The sequence below is a fragment of the Eschrichtius robustus genome, chromosome X, assembly GCF_028021215.1.
Source record: "Eschrichtius robustus isolate mEscRob2 chromosome X, mEscRob2.pri, whole genome shotgun sequence".
Classification (NCBI taxonomy): Eukaryota; Metazoa; Chordata; class Mammalia; order Artiodactyla; family Eschrichtiidae; genus Eschrichtius; species Eschrichtius robustus.
This window is the reverse complement of record NC_090845.1, coordinates 61,011,500-61,023,751: the sequence shown is the minus strand read 5'-3', so window position 1 is coordinate 61,023,751 and position 12,252 is coordinate 61,011,500. Positions and strand designations below refer to the sequence as shown.

At 37.2% G+C, this 12,252-nt stretch overlaps 1 pseudogene; it reads left to right on the top strand.

The window, feature by feature from the left end:
* Nucleotides 1-10,667: 10,667 nt before the first annotated feature.
* Nucleotides 10,668-11,123, top strand: LOC137757028 (ribosomal protein eL22-like 1 pseudogene; annotated as a pseudogene).
* The last annotated feature ends 1,129 nt before the right edge of the window (nt 11,124-12,252 follow it).

The following is a 12,252-nucleotide window of genomic DNA, read 5'->3' as shown; positions in this document are numbered from 1 at the left end:
AAATAAGTTCATTTGTACATATGAACAGGTTTAAGAAGAAAATTCATGTGATCATATCTATTGAAGCAGAAAAAGCATTTTACAAAATTCAATACCCATTTATGGTAAAAGTTCATACCTACTTAGGAATATAGGGAAACTACCTGAGCTTGATAAAGAGTGTCTACATAAAACCTACAGCTAACAGTATACTTAATGGTGAAAGACTGAATGCATGTCCCTTAAGATTAGGAACAAGTCTAAGATGTCCACTTTCACCTCTGTTATTCAATATAATATAATAGCCAGCATAATAAGGCAAGGAAATAAGATAAAACACGTATAGATTGGGAAGGAATATATAAAACAGTCCCTGCTTGCAGATGACATGATTGTCTACATAGAAAATCCCAAGGAATCTATAAAAAAGAACTCTTTGAATTAGTAAGTTCAGCAAGGCCACAGAATACAAGATCAACATATGAAAATCAATTACATTTCTATATACTAAAAATGAACATGTGGAAAGTGTTATTCAAGACATAATACCATTTATAATTGCTCCAAATAAAATGAAATAATTATACACTTAACAAACATATATAGAATCTTTATGCTGGAAACAACAAAGTGCCAATGAAAGAAGTCAAAGACCTAAATAAATGGAGAGACATACCATGTTCACGGATTGGAATACTCAACAGAGTAATGATGTCAATTTCCCCCAGATTGGTATATAAATTTAATGCATTTTCAATCAAAATAGCAGTGGGATTTTTTATAGATATAAGTAAACTTATTCTAAAATTTATATGGAAAAGCATAGGACCTAGAATTGTTAAAACAATATTGGAAAAGAAAATAAAGTGGGAAGGGCCACTCTGTTCAATATTAAGGCTTACTATGCAGCTATAGTAATCAAGTCAGTGTGGTATTAGCAGTAGTAAGACACACAGCTCATGGGAACAGAATAGGGAAACCAGAAATAAATAGATCCTCATAAATATGCCCAACTGATTTTTGACAGAAGTATGAAGCCAATTCACTGGAGAAAAGAGTTTTTCAATGAATAGTGCTGGAACAATTGGACACCCATAGACAAAGAAAAAAAAAAAGAAAGGAAGAAAAAGAAGCTTGACCTAAGCCTCACAACTAATACAAAGATAAATGTGAAATGAATCACAGACCTAAATCTTAAATGTAAAACATAAATCTGTAAAACTTTTAGAAAAAAAAGGAGAAAATCTTCTGGATTTAGGGCAAGTCAAAGAGTTCTTAGGTTTGCACCATAGAAGGAAAACTGATAAATTGGAACAAATCAAAATTAAGAACTTTTGCTCTACAAAAGACCTTGCTAGGAGGATAAAAAGAAAAGCTACAGAATGGGAGAAAATACTTGCAAACCCTATATCCAATAAAGGACTAGTATCTAGAATATATGAAGAACTCTCAGATCTCAACAAGAAAAACACAAAACAAGCAAAATAATTAGAAAATGGACAAAAGGCATGACGAGACACTTTACCAAGAGGATATATGAATGGCAAATAAGCACATGAAAAGATGTTCAGCATCATTAAGTATTGGGAAATGCAAATTAAAACCATAATAAGATATCACTACACACCTATCAGAATGACTAAAATAAAAAGAATAGTGACAAAACCAGATGCTGATGAGGATGCAGAGAAACTGGATCCCTTGTACTTTGCTGGTAGGAATGTAAAATGGTACATCACTATGGAAAACAGTTTGGCAGTTTCTTATGAAACTAAATATGTAACTATCATGTGAACCAGCAACTGGATTCCTGAGAAATCCATTCCGGAGAAATGAAAACTTATGTTCACAAAAACTTGTTCATGTATGTTCATAGCAGCTTTATTCATAATATACAAAACCTAGAAAAACCTAGATATCCTTCAATGGGCAATGGTTAAACATTCTGTGGTATATCCATAGCAGGGAATATTACTCAGCAATAAAAAGAATTAATTATTAATAAACATAACCTGTTGGATGAATCTCCAAGGAATTATGCTGAGTGAGAAAAACTTAACCTTACAAGGTTACTTACTGTATGATTCCATTTATATAGCATTTTTGAAATGACAATATTATAGGGATGGAAGACAAATCAGTGGTTGGTAGGGAGTAGGTATGGGAGAGGGGGCAGAAGGGAGGTGGTTATAAAAGGGCAACATGAGGGATCCTTATGGTGATGGAAATGTTTTATATCTTAACTGTAGTGGTGGATACATTAAATTACACATGTGATAAAATTTGCATGGAGCTACACACACACACACACACACACACACACACAAGTATAACTGGGGAAATTTGAATAAGATTAATATCACTGAGTAAAGGATATGCATGTGAATCTACAATTATCTCAAAAATTTTTATTTAAAAATATTTTTTTCAAAGATTGTATTGCTCATTTTCTCCTTTTTCATTTTTATTTTTATTTCATTAACCATGAGACACACTTGTTATATATTCCATGTCTGATAATTCCATTTTATGTATTCATCGGAGTGTAATCCTGTTGTTTGTTTTTTCTGATGAATCTCACTAATGGTGTCATATTTTCTCATGCATTTTGTTTGTTTGACTTGTGAGCTCCGTTTTATGAGGTTTTTTTCCTCTTGGTGTTCTCTATGGCCTGCGTTGAAGTTCCATACCCCCAGAGATGATTTATCTTTGCTTCTGCTATGCACTCCAGGGCACTACCAAGCTGGGAACACGTCTGCTAATTTCAAAAAAAATTTTATTGGAGTATAGTTGATTTTCAATGTAATTTTTTTACTGTGGTTTCCTGGGCACACACAGAGTTTAAATTTGAGCCGTGACTCTTTGTGGTTATGAATCTCAAAAGAGACCTCATCCATTAATATATATATATATACACTAATGCTAAAGCCAAAACAGCAAAGTTTGCTTGTTTTCTCATTTAATTATCAAGTGGAATTTTCTTCTAGTCTATACTTTGCTAAGGGTGTGGTCTTTTGGGAGTACTCATTTTTGTGTGTGATGATCTTAATTCCTACTCGTCCTTCTTACAAAGGCCCAAGGCCTTGTCTACTGCAAGAAGACATAATCAGAGCATCATAATCAAAGATCTTAACATTAAAGGCAAAACAATAGAGCTTTTAGGGGAAAAAAATAGAGAATATCTTCATGACCTTAAGATAAGCAAAGATTTTTTTTTAATTGTAGTTGATTTACAATATTGTGTTAGTTTCAGGTGTACAACAAAGTTATTCAGTTATATATATTTTCCAGTTAGGAAAATATAGGTTATTATTTTCCAATATAAGTTATTATAAGATATTGAATATAATTCCCTGTGCAATACAGTAAATCCTTGTTGCTTATCGATTTTATGTATAGTAGTTTGTATCTACTAATCCCATACTCCTAATTTATTCCTCACCCTCTCCCTTTCCCCTTTGGTAGCCACAAATTTGTTTTCTATGTCTGTGAGTCTGTTTCTGTTTTATATATAGATTCATTTGTATTATTTTTTAGTTTCCACATATAAGTGATATCATATAATATTTGTTTTTGTCTGTCTGACTTACTTCACCAAGTATAATATTCTCTAGTTCCATAGTTCCATCCATGTTGCTGAACACGGCAATATTTCTTTCTTTTTTATGGCTGAGTAATATTCCAGTGTGTGTGTGTGTGTGTGTGTGTGTGTGTGTATGTGTGTGTGTATATATATATATATATATATATATATATACCACATCTTCTGAAGTCAATTGTCTGTTGATGGACACTTGGATTGTTTCCATGTCTAAATAGTGCTGCTATGAAATTGGGTTGTGTGTATCTTTTTGAATTATAGTTTTCATTTTTTCCAGATATATACACATGAGTGGGATTGCTGGATCATATGGTAGTTCTATTTCAGGTTTTAAAGGAACATCCATACAGTTTTCCATAGTGGCTGCACCAATTTACATTTCCACTAACAATGTCGGAGGGTTTCCTTTTCTCCCCACTCTTTCCAGTGTTTATTATTTGTAGGCTTTTTGATGATAGTCATTATGACCAGTGTGAGGTAATACCTCACTGTGGTTTTGATTTGCATTTCTCTAATAATTAGCGATGTTGAGCATCTTTTTATGTGCTTGTTGGTCATCTGTATGTCTTCTTTGGAAAAATGTCTATTTACGTCTTCTGCCTATTTTTTGATTGGATTTTTTTTTATATCAAGTTTTGTGAGTTGTTTACATATTTTGGATATTAACCCCTTGTCAGTCACATCATTTGCAAATATTTTCTCCCATTCTGTAGATTGTCTTTTTGTTTTGTTGATGGCTTCCTTTGCCGTAAGATAAGCAAAGATTTTTATGATCAGGACATGAGTGCTAATCAAATAGGAAAATATTGTTACATTGGATTGTATTAAAATTAAGAAGCTCTGTTTATCAAAAGATACCACTAACAAGTCTAACAAGTGAAAAGACAAGTCACAGAGTATGTAAACATATTTGTATTACATACATCCAACAAAAATTTGTATCCAGAATATACATAATCACACTATGGAATACTATACAGAAACGAGAATAAATGAATTATTGCTACACATTATAACATGGATATATGAATCTCACAAACACAATATTGGGTGAAAGATACCAGACATGAAAGATTACATACAATATAATTCCGTTCTATAAAGTTCCAAAACAGATAAAATCAATCTATGATGTTAGAAGTTACCTTTGTTAGAGTTACCTTTGAGAGATAGTGACCAGGAACAGGATATAAAGTAGAGGAGGGGTTCTGTTCTATTTTTTGACCTGGGTGCTGGTTACAGGGTGTGATCACTTTAAGAAAATTCATCAAGTCATACATTTAAGATATATGTACTTTTCTGTTTATGATATACTTTAAAAATTTAGTTTAAAACTTGGATTGGCAAATAGAGAAATGAGTGTGCTCCAGGTTTGGATCTGGAAAAATAATTTGTTGTTTTCTATTTTGTTGATGTTTTACTTTAAAATTGGTTTATTGGATAATAGCTTAAAATATAGTAATATTAAAAGTAAATCCAAAAGACAAAACAGCAAAGGGCCTTTTTTTATGGTAAACGTGATGTTTGATGGTATACCTCTCCTCTACCCCAAAAAATAAAAGGTCCAAAATAAACAAACTCAAATCCCTTCAGCGTCTACTTGGTTAGTAATCCATACCTGCCTCCAGGGCATTCATAAAGCAGCATCAGCCCAGGGCTCTTCTTTTAAGCTTGGCTCTTTGTTTTGGCTCTTGGGGATTTAGCTTGATTCCTTTTGAGCTCGGTAATGTATTTAAAAGGATATTTGTTATCTTTTATCCAGTATTTTTAAGTGTTTTGTAGGAGAAAGTTATTGTCGGGATATCGCACATACAACGTTGCCAGAAATGGAAGGTGTAGTCCCATTTCTATATTCTGATAACTCCCAAATTTCTGTCTCCTCCCCTGACCTCACCCTTCATATCTAAGAAATCTCTCATATACCTGTTTCACATCTTCACTTGGATGTCTAATAGGCATCTCAAACATATTCAAAATAGAACTTTTGATTTTCCCCTCAAACCAGTTCCTCCCCTAGTCTTCCCCACCTCAGTGAGTTGTAGCACTATATAAACATATACTGAAGCCAGAAATTTGGATGTAATCCTAGGTGTTACATCCAAAAGAAAAATCCTCCTTTTCCCTCACCCCCTACATCAGCACATCCTGTCAAATCCACTCCAAATAATATACTTAATTCCTTCACTCCTTTTTATCTCCACTGTAACCCATTTCCCAGATCCCATCATCTCTTTCACAGGCTACTTCCATAGCCCCCTTATTTGTTTACCTGCTTCCACTCTTGAATCTTTCTGCACAAAAGTGGACTGACTGTATCAGTCCCCGTCTTAAAATCTGCCCATACTCCTAGAATGAAATCCTAGCTAACTCCTTATCACAGCCTTCAATGCCCTTGACCATTGATCCAAAACTCAAAGAGGACTGGTTAACTGGACAGCACATAACCCTTCTATAAATGGGGCATCTGCTACTCACTTCCAACAGATTGTCACCTTGTCAAATGAGGATCCACAATTATCAGTTCTTTTGATATTTTTTCCAAGAGAGCTAGAAATCTAGGTCTAGATATGAGATCTTCTGATTTTTAATTATTGGCAGTTAAAGATAAAACGAAAATGAAACAAACAGAAGTAAGAGAAAACATTGTGCAGGCCAAATCAAACACCTCTGCCAGCTACTAATTTGCAGCTAACCTTGGCCCTAGATGATCTGCCCTGCTTGACTCTCCAAATGGTCCTTTTTCTGACTCTGCCCCAGGCTTACTAGCTATAGCAGACACTGTCAAAATCTTCTCATATCACTTAGATCTGTCATTTCAGTGCATTCTCACTTTCCAACAGCCAGTGTCTGCATCTTTGAGCCTGGCTGCTTTTCTGGAGATTTGGAAGGTCACTCTGCTCATGGAGAACAGCCATTGACCAATGACTTCAACTCTCTTACTCCTTGAGTTGGGTAATTTTGAGACGTGTGTTTTGCCCCATTTCCAAGAGTTTTCCTGAGGTATTAGGACTGCTACCCACTATGTAGCTGGCTTATTAACATACTCTTTACTGGCTGCCTTTACTGGCTACCCTTTATTGGCTGTGTTTCTTTCCCTGTGTCATTTTCTCATTGACTACTGGTATTCCCCTCATCTCCCAATAAACTACTTGCACTCAAATTCTTGTCTCAGGGTCTGCTTCTGGAAGAACTAAAACTGAGATAATAGCCTTTTTTCATTTTCTCCAATGAGTCAAGCTTGTTCCTGCTGCAAGTCCTTTGCCTTTGCTGTTTCCTCTGCTTATATGCTCTTTCCTCAGATGTTTGCACTGTTCATCCTCCTCTTTGTTCCTATCTTGGTTCAAAAGTAACCTCTGCAGATAGGCCATTCAAGACTACCCAAACTATAATAGTTCCTCTGTCCCTTTCACTGTCAGTTTTATTTTCTCCGTAACCTTTTCACTGCCTGAAGTTATCTTGTTAATTTACTTGTTCACGAGTTTACTGTCTATTTACCTTCAGTATTAGCTCCATGAGAGCAAGAATCTTGTCTGACTTGTTTGCTGCCCTATCATGGGTGCAGGGCACTAATTAAATGAACAAATTATTATTTCCTCAATTCTTGGAGCTGGAGTTCACTTCCCCTAGTACTCTATCCCTTGATTCTCTATTCTTAACCTGACCCCCAGGATGCCACAAAGCCAGTGCACGTGGGCAAAGGGCAAACTTCCTAACTGGTAGGTAACACGGATCTCTCAGATTTGTGTCTTTAGAAGTCCCCATGAGGGACTTCCCTGGTGGCGCAGTGGTTAAGAATCTGCCTGCCAATGCAGGGGACATGGGCTCGAGCCCTGGTCCGGGAAGATCCCACATGCCACGGAGCAAATAAGCCCATGGGCCACAACTACTGAGCCTTCACTCTAGAGCCCGCATGCTGCAACTATAGAGCCCACATGCCACGTCTACAGAGCCCGTGTGCCCTAGAGCCCGTGCTCTGCAACAAGAGAAGCCACCGCAATGAGAAGCCCACACACCACAACGAAGAGTGGCCCCCGCTCACCACAACTAGAGAAAGCCTGCCCACAGCAACGAAGACCCAATGCAGCCAAAAATAAATTAAAAAATAATTTTAAAAAAATTAAAAAAAGGAAGTCCCCATGAGTATATTCCAGTTATGAATCCTTTTCCTCTAAGTCTTAATAATATCTTTGATTTTTTTAAACTTATTTTTGTTAAAAATCCCACTTTGTTTTCTGCTCTCACTCTTCACACTGGTATATTGACAGTTGAGGCTTGGAAGCGCCATTCCCAATTTCCTTCCCAGTCATTTTCTCCTGCAAATCACTGAGTGTCTCTCTCACAATTATTCTTCTGTCGCTGACATGCCCGCTGTTGTCTATAGTATCTGGTGTTACAGTCTGATATGGGCATGTTTTTCACCCCCCCCCCCCATTTCCAGTTAAAGTCATCTTGATCAGATCGGCAAGTCTCCAGGCAACCACATTCTTCCCTAGTGAGATGCACTTGATCCTTAGCCAAAAGCCTACCATTCCAGTGTGTTAAGCCATCATCCAAAAAAAAAAAAAAACCAAAAACAAATCTGCACAGCTCTAACCCTTCCCTGCATCATCAGCTGTGCTGGCTGCCGCCACCCCCACACCTAGCCTCAAGGGACCTCTGACCTCCCAAGCTAGCCCTGCAGCAGCTGAGATGTAGACAAATCCCATTTCTCTTGGTTCAGATGAAACAATATTGGAATTTCTCAAAAGGAAATTTGCTAGGAAACAAAGTGAAAAACAAAACCAGAGAGAGAGAGGGAGAGGGGGAGAAAGAAGACAAAAGCTTAGGAAAAGATGCATTATAGAGTCCCGATTCCTTATCCTGAGATAACTATACTCTGACTTCAGATTGGTTTGGCTGGCACAACTAACAGGGCACACAGGATATGAGAATATAATCCTTCAACCTTTTCACAAAGGGGTGATGGGGATAGGGTGGGGGAGGGGCTTGCAGGAAAGCAGAAAGAGTCTTTGTGTATCTGGACTGTTTCATTCCACGGAAATGGTACCCAAGAATGTGGATGGGCTATTTCATCAGCTCTGGAGGGGCAGGAAACCCCACCTACCATCCCCTGTTACACTGGAAGCTGCCTGCAACCTTGCTGAACTTGTTTATTAGTTCTGATAGTTTTTTAGTGGATTCTTTAGGATTTTCTACATATAAGATCATGTCATCTGAAATAGAGGTATTTTTACTTCTTCCTTTCCAATCTGCACGTCTTTTATTCCGTTTTCTTGCCTAATTGCCCTAGAACTTCAGTACAATGTTTAATAGAATTGGCAAGAGTGGACATCTGTGTCTTATTCTTGGTCTTAACAGGAAGCTTCCAGTCTTTCACCATTAAGCATGATGCTAGCTGTGGGTTTCACGTAGATGCCGTCTCACTTACTCTTTCAGGGACCCATGCCTTATTTTAAAGCTCTGCTATACTTTTTGCATTTTCTTTCTTTGTTTTAATTTTAACCTCCTTTACTTTTTGTACATTTTCTCTCAGAAAAAGTCTAACTTGTCTCTGCAGTGCAGAAATCAAGCATGGAAAAGCTTGATTTTCTTTCATTCATCTGTTCAGCAAGCATTTATTAAATGTTTACTCTATGCCAACACTGTCCTAGGTTATTGCAGATACAACACTGAATAAAATAAAGTCCCTATCCTCGTGGAGTTCATGTTCTAGTGATGAACTTAGACAGTAAATAAATAGTGAAGATAAATATAAAGAAAGGTAAATTCAGAGAAGGAAGAAAGTTAGGCTCTGTGGGAGGGAGGGCCTCAGGAACTACTTTATAGTGAGAGGTTAGGGAAAGCCCCTCTGGAAAAGTGACATTTTGGCTGATAGCTGAATGATAAGAAGGAGCAAGCCATCGGAAGAGCTTGGAGAAGAATGTTCTAGAAGAAGGAAAAAGTGCAAAGGCCTTGAGGTAGGAATAAACCTGCTGAGTGAGGGAGAAGGGCAACTAGGAAGGCAGCCCAATGTGGCTGGAGCAGAGGGAGGGAGGAGGAGAGTGGGAGGTGATGAGGACAGATAAGTCATCAGGCAAGGATGTTGGAGTTTACTGAGTGTGATGGGAAGGTGTTAAACCGGGGGTACTGTAATCTGATTTAAGTCAGTAAAATTCCATCTGGCTGACATATCTATACATATCTTGGATATCAGCCTTTGTGAAGCACAGGGTTCACTGGAGTTGGTTCAGAAAGTCAGGGTAGTTGGAGAGCCCCTGTTAACCTCTGAAGCTTCTCCTCACACAGCAGCAGAAGGATTCTTCTAAAATATAAGTTAGATCATGTTTCTCCTTGCCTTAAAACTCTCCCACTGCTCCCTATTTCTTTGAAAGTAAATACCCTCTCAATGATCTTCCAGTTCCTACAATATCTGCCCCTCCCCATGTCTCTCTGCCGTCCTTGCCATCACTCTCATCCCCACTTACACTCCTCCAGCCATACCAACTCCCTTGGCTAGTCCTCAAACTAGCCAAGCATGCACCCACCACAGGGCCTTTGTACTTACTGGTTGTTCCCTTTGTCTGGAATGCTTTCTTGCAAATATCTGCTCAAATACCGCCTTGTCAGAGAGGCCTTCCCTGACTGATGCTATTTCCTCTCTGACCTCATCTACCACTCTCACACGTTTGCTCACTGCATTCCAGCCACATTGGCCTACTTGCTGTTGTTCCATGAGCTTAGCAAGCATACTCTCACCTGAGGGCTTTTGTTACCACCTCTTCTGCTCCAAGCATGATGGCATTCATTTAAGTAAAATACCAGTGCGACAGAAACCAGGGGTCAGTGAAAAGGACACATGTGAACAAGAAGGTGGCAGGCTGAGCCTGGAGTGATTATCTGAGTCAACTAGTATATGATGGCTACAGAAACTTTTGTGGTTTCTTTTGTCTATTGTGAAATTTTTATTTTTATGATCATAAAAGCAGTAGATATTCATAATAGAGAGTTTGGAAAATAAGAAATGTAACAGTCTGGCAGTTTCTCAAAAAGTTAAACATAGAGCTACTATAAAACTCAACAGCTCTCGGATCGCGCGACTGGCGTGCAAAATGGCGCTGAAGAAAGACAAGAAGCCTAAGAAGTCAACCTGGAAGTTTCATTTGGACCTTACTCATCCAGTAGAAGATGGAATTTTTGATTCTGGAAAATTTGAACAGTTTCTACGGGAGAAGGTTAAAGTGAATGGAAAAACTGGAAATCTTGGGAATGTCATTCACGTTGAACGCTTCAAGAATAAAACCACAGTTGTTTCTGAGAAACAGTTCTCTAAAAGGTATTTGAAATACCTTACCAAGAAATACCTTAAAAAGAACAATCTTCGTGATTGGCTTCGTGTGGTTGCATCTGACAAGGAGACTTATGAACTTCGTTACTTCCAGATTAGTCAAGACGAAGATGGATCCGAGTCTGAGGACTAGATGAAGCCATCCCTTTCAGGGCTTTGCTTGCTAATAAAACAAATGAAGTATACAAGAGAAACATCTTGAAATGGACCTTTAGTTTATCAGTGAATAAAAAACATTACTCTGTATGTTAAGCATTCATCTCTTTGATTTAAGTGTATGCTGTTTATAGTGCTGGCTTTCCTTTAATACTTTTTAAAAAATTTTTTTATTGGAGTGTGGTTGATTTGCAATGTTGCGTTAGTTTCGGGTGTATGGCAAGGTGAGTCAGTTACACACATGCACTCCTTTTTTTTTAAGATTCTTTTCCCATATAGGCCATTACGGAGTATTGAGTAGAGTTCCCTGTGCTGTACAGCAGGTTCTTATTAGTTATCTATTTTATGTATGGTAGTATGTACATGTCAGTCCCAATCTCCCCATTTATCCCCCCCCGCCCTTATCCTCTGGTAACCATAAGTTTGTTTTCTACATCTGTTACTCTACTTCCGTTTTGTAAATAAGTTCATTTGTACTCCCCTGTTTTTTTTTTTTTAAATACTTTCTGTAAGCAGTATTTAAATAGCCTATAGCTAGTGGAATTTTTTCCAGGATTTCTGAAGTGTACTGCTTCTACAAATGTCCTCGAGTTAAAGTATATAGTGAAAAAATGAAGCACAATTTTGGGTATAACTTTATATAATAAAATATTTAAATTCTAAAAAAAAAAACAACCAAAAAACAAAAACTCAACAATTTCACTGGTAGGTATCTACCCAAGAGAAATAAAAACATATGTCTAAACAAAGACATGTAAACTAATATTTATAATAACTTTATTCATAATAGCCAAATAGTAGAAACAACCCAAATGTCCAGCAACAGATGAGTGGATACACAAAATACGGTATATCCATAAAATGAAATATTATTTGGCCATAAAAGGGAACAAAGCACTGTTACATGCTGCAACCTGCATGAACCTTGAAAACATTCTAAGTGAAAGAAACAAGTCACAAAAGGCCACCTCTTGTATGACTCCATTTATATTAATTGTCCAAAAGAGGCAAATCCATAGAGATGAAACAGAAAGCTGATTAGTGGTAGCATGGGGAGTGATTGCTAATAGTTACGGTGTTTCTTTTGGAGGTGATGAAAATGTTCTAAAATTGTTTGTGGTGATGGTTGCACAACTTTGTGAATATACTAAGAACCACTGAATTGTACACTTTAAAAGGGTGAATTTTATGG